At 36.2% G+C, this 5,274-nt stretch overlaps 1 non-coding gene across 1 annotated transcript; it reads left to right on the top strand.

Annotated features, from left to right (window-relative positions):
- Positions 1–4,049: 4,049 nt before the first annotated feature.
- On the top strand, positions 4,050–4,156 carry LOC139856633 (small nucleolar RNA R71). Its single transcript, XR_011762101.1, has one exon. It is a non-coding gene; the product is annotated as a small nucleolar RNA R71 (small nucleolar RNA).
- The last annotated feature ends 1,118 nt before the right edge of the window (positions 4,157–5,274 follow it).

A 5,274-nucleotide genomic window follows, 5' to 3' on the forward strand; every position in this document is an offset into this window, starting at 1 on the left:
GCAAAAAGACGTTTTAAGAAGTTGACTACAACTCGTGCATCGTTAGTTGGGAGAGCTTGTGCTTCCGCCCATTTAGATACATAATCAATGGCAACGAGAATGTAAAGATTATTATGAGATTTTGGAAATGGACCCATAAAGTCAATACCCCAAACATCGAATACTTCACATACTTGAATGATGTTTTGTGGCATTTCATCATGTTGACTTATTTTTCCGGCCCTTTGACATGCATCACAGGATTTGCAAAGAAGGTGTGCATCTTTAAAAATTGTAGGCCAATAGAATCCAGCATCGTAAACTTTTCTTGCTGTGAGCTGAGGCCCATAATGCCCTCATGTTGGTCCTGTGTGACAATGGTTTAAGATTTGACTAGCTTCATCCCCGAATACGCATCGGCGTATTATTCCATCGGGACAACTTTTAAATAAATGTGGATCTTCCCAAAAATAGCGTTTTATATCACTAAAGAATTTCTTTCGTTTTTGGTATGACAACCCTTTTTCAAGGAATCCACATACTAAGTAGTTTGCAAAGTCTGCAAATCATGGAATTTCATTATAATCGATTTTCAAGAGATATTCATCAGGAAAGTTATCTTGTATGGCCGATTCATTTAGAACTTCTAATTCAGGATTTTCAAGGCGAGAAAGATGATCAGCTGCGAGATTTTCTGCTCCTTTTTATCTCGAATTTCAATATCGAACTCTTGTAAGAGTAAGATCCAACAGATTACTCGTGGTTTGGCATCTTGTTTTGCAAATAAGTATCTAAGAGCAGAATGATCAGTATAGACCACTGTTTTAGCTAGAACGAGATATGAACAAAATTTTTCAAAAGCAAAGACGATAGCAAGGAGTTATTTTTCAGTAGTTGTGTAATTCGTTTGTGCTCCTTGTAACGTCTTACTAGCGTAATAGATAGGTTGAAATTGTTTTTCAATCCTTTGACCTAAAACGGCTCCCATTGCAAAATCACTTGCATCGCACATGAGTTCAAATGGTAGATTCCAATTTGGAGTTATCATGATCGGCGCATTAGTGAGTTTTTCTTTAAGAATATTAAAAGATTTGATGCATTCATCCGAAAAGATGAATGGAGCATCTTTTTCTAGGAGTTTATTCATAGGAGTGGCAATTTTAGAAAAGTCTTTTATGAAACGTCGGTAAAAACCGGCATGCCCAAGAAAACTCCTAACTCCTCTTACATTGGTGGGATGTGAAAGTTTAGCAATTACATCTACTTTAGCTCTATCCACTTCAATTCCTTCCTTTGAAATTTTATGACCAAGAACGATGCCTTCTTTTACCATGAAATGGCATTTCTCCCAATTAAGTACTAGATTTGATTGCTCGCATCTAATAAGCATTCGTTCAAGATTAACTTGACATGTTTCAAAAGTATCACCCAAGACTGAAAAGTCATCCATGAAAACTTCCATGCATTCTTCTATCATGTCGTGAAAAATCGCCATCATGCACATTTGAAAGCTTATAGGGGCATTGCAAAGTCCAAATGGCATGCGTTTGTAAGCAAAAGTACCATAAGGGAACGTGAATGTGGTTTTCTCTTGGTCCTCGGGTGCGATTGGAATTTGAAAGTATCCGAAGAAACCGTCAAGAAAACAATAGTAACTATTCCCAGCTAACCTTTCCAACATTTGATCAATGAAAGGTAAGGGAAAGTGATCTTTTCTGGTGGCGTCATTTAATTTTCTATAATCAATACAAAAACGCCATCATGTTACAGTCCTAGTAGGAATAAGCTCATCTTTTTCATTTGTGATGACAGTCATGCCACCCTTCTTAGGTACACATTGAACTGGGCTTACCCATGGACTATCAGAGATTGGATAAATTAAACATGCATCAAGCAATTTAATAATTTCTTTCTTAACAACATGTTGCATATTATGATTTAGTCTTCGTTGGCGTTGCACATACGTTTTATGATCTTCTTCCATAAGGATTTTATGTGTGCAATACGAAGGACTTATTCCTTTAATGTCATGAATCTTCCATGCAATAGCTTGTTTATGAGCTTTTAGCACAGAAATAAGTTGAGATTTTTCATTTTCAGTAAGAGAAGATGATATTATTACAGGTAATTCAGATTCACCATGTAAATAAGCGTATTCCAAATGGTTTGGAAGTGGCTTTAACTCTAATATCGGTGGTTCTTCTATCGATGATTTATATTGATATCTGTCTTCTTCTTTTAACATTTGAAGTTCTTCTGTTGTTGGTTCATATTCATTAGCCATGAGTGTAGCTAGCATTTCAGCTTCATCAATTGGTTCAGTTCCTTCTCCTAAAGAACATTCTCCTGTTCCTTGTAATTCTGGAAATTCTTGTAACAATTCTTCTTGTGAATCTATAGTTTGAATATAATAACATGTATCATCTGCAGATTGCGGTTGTTGCATGGCTCTATCAACAGAAAAGGTAACACTCTCGTTCTCTATACTTATGGTCAGTTTCTTACCAAACACGTCTATTATTGCTTTAGCCGTGTTTAAGAATGGTCTTCCTAATATAAGAGGAACTCGAGAATCTTCTTCCATGTCCAGAATAACAAAGTCTACTGGAAATACTAAAGTACCAACTTTAACTAGCATGTTCTCCATTATCCCTCTAGGATATTTTACTGATCGATCGGCTAGTTGTATGCTTATTCGTGTTGGTTTCAATTCTCCAAGGTCTAGTTTAGCGTATAGTGAATACGGCATTAAATTTATACTAGCACCTAAGTCTGTCAATGCTTCTATTGAATTAAGACTACCTAGAAAACATAGAATTGTGACACTTCCTGGATCAGAGAGTTTTTCTGGTAGCTTATTCAACAGCACTGCAGAACAATTAGCATTCATTGTAACAGCCGAGAGTTCTTCCATTTTCTTTCTATTTGTGATTAGATCTTTCAGGAATTTAGCATATCTTGGAATTTCTGAAATCACATCAATGAAAGGAAGATTGACATTTATTTGTTTAAACATATCCAAGAATTTGGATTGCTCGGCTTCAAGTCTTTCTTTCCTCATTTTACTCGGGTAAGGAAGCGGTGGTTGGTATGGTTTAACATAAGGCTTTGCCTTAACTGTGTTATCTTCATTAACCTTTTCAACTACTGGCTCTATCTCCTTCTCTTGCTCAAGCTGTGGTGCATGTGTAGTTGGAATAGAGTCATCAGAATTTACAGACATTTCAGGTGGTTTAAGTGTGATACCTCTTCTTATGGTAATGGCTTTAGCTGTTTCATTTCGGGGGTTAGCATTTGTATCGCTAGGTAGACTCCCCGGTTTTCTTTCACCTATTAACTTTGCTAGGTTGCTCACTTCTTGTTCCAGATTTTGGATAGAAGCTTGTTGATTTCTAAATGCTTGAGCATTTTGTTCATTAGTTTGTTTCTGAGATGTGAAAAATTGAGTTTGAGATTCAACTAGCTTCGACATCATATCTTCTGAATTTGGCTTTTTATCATCGGTTTGTGGTGGTTTATTTGGAAAAATAGGTCTTTGCTGGTTGTAAGTATTATTAGATACTTGTTGATTGCTAGGACCTTGTTGATTGTTGTATGGAACATTTCAGTTATAATTCTAATTTTGATTGTAGTTTGGTCTTGGCGGTTAATAATTATTCTGATAATTATTTCCAGGCCTTTGATTCAGGTATGAAACATTCTCTCTTTGTTCCATTGTTTATCCAATACTGAGACAATCTTTTGTCAAATGTGGTCCTCCACACTGCTCATAACTAATTCGTATTGCGTGAATATCTTTAGTCATCTTTTGCATTCGTCTCTCGAAAGCGTCTAACTTTGCGGAAATGGAATCAAAGTCATGGCTAGAATCGGCTCTAGCCTCTTTAGATGAACGAAGAATATCTTTTTCTTGATGCCACTCATGTGAGTGGGAGGCTGTGTTATTAATAATTTTGTGAGCTTCAGTTGCGGTTTTCTTCATAATGGAACCACCAGCTGCTGTGTCGATGTATTTTCGTGTAGCAACGTCGCATCCTTGGTAGAATATTTGTACTATTTGATAAGTATCTAAACCATGTTGAGGACATCCTCTCAACAACTTTCTGAATCTTGTCCACGCCTCATATAATGTTTCATTTGGCTTTTGCGCGAACGTAACAATTTCTCCTTGAAGTCTCACGGCTTTAGATGCCGGAAAGAATCTTTTAAGAAATTTCTCAACTAAAACATCTCATTTATCAATTGCCCCTTCAGGTAACGATTCTAACCAATCTTTGGCTTCTCCCTTTAAAGTCCAGGGAAATAACATGAGATAGGTCTGTTCATCCTCAACTTCTCTGATTTTGAATAGAGTACAAATCCTATTAGAGGTTCGAAGATATTCGTTTGGATCTTCTTTTGGCGTCTCACTAAATTGGCATTGATTAGTTACCATGTGAAGAATTGGCATTAATGTCTGGTTGAGTAATGGCATGACCTTGGCCCGTGCGTTTGGCTCTCATTCGGTCTTCCATACTTAGAGGTTCCTGATTTTCGATGATTGAATTTGTTGAATCTGAAACACTAGAGGATTCTGATTTAATGGTTTCTTCCTCGACAATCGCTGGTTGAATGATTTGTGGTTCAGGAGGAATGATTAGTGGTTCAGGATCTCTGAATTGTCCTTGAATATCCTCCGGGTTCTCAATTGTGAGGTCGGGTTCAAAAAATGGATTATCGAAAAATTGAATTGGAGTACTCGGTCGACTAGATGACGATTCTAAAGAAAAATCAACGGCGACAATATTGGCTAGATGTCTTGATCGAGTTACAGGAGGTGAACGTATGAAAGGTGGTGAACGTTTTGCTCGGTGCATTCACAGAATATCCTATTGGTTATAAAGATAAAAATTATATATGTTATCAAATTAATAGACTTTTTTGATTTTGCTCACATTTCGAATAGCCAATAGATGCAGCACGTAGCCAGGACCCTTTAAATTGGAAGCCCACAACTTGCCACTAACAAATCCAATTATTACTACGAACTAGAAAATTTTGGATGTCTATCAATTTAACCGCTTTTTATAATTTTTCGTCGAAATTTTGAAGAAGATAAAAATCTATGTCCTAAAAACTAGAGCGTAGAAATGAGAAAGAAAAAGCGAGTCGAAAAATAAGAAGTCAAAAAACAAACGTCGAAAAAAACAGTAGAAAAATAAAAATAAGAAAGTAAAGCATCGAAACTTAAAAGTCTAAAAACTAAATATTAAAACTTGCGTCTAAAGGTATTAAAGCTTAAAAGGAATTCTAAAC

This window comes from Rutidosis leptorrhynchoides, chromosome 6 (assembly GCF_046630445.1).
Source record: "Rutidosis leptorrhynchoides isolate AG116_Rl617_1_P2 chromosome 6, CSIRO_AGI_Rlap_v1, whole genome shotgun sequence".
NCBI lineage: Eukaryota > Viridiplantae > Streptophyta > Magnoliopsida > Asterales > Asteraceae > Rutidosis > Rutidosis leptorrhynchoides.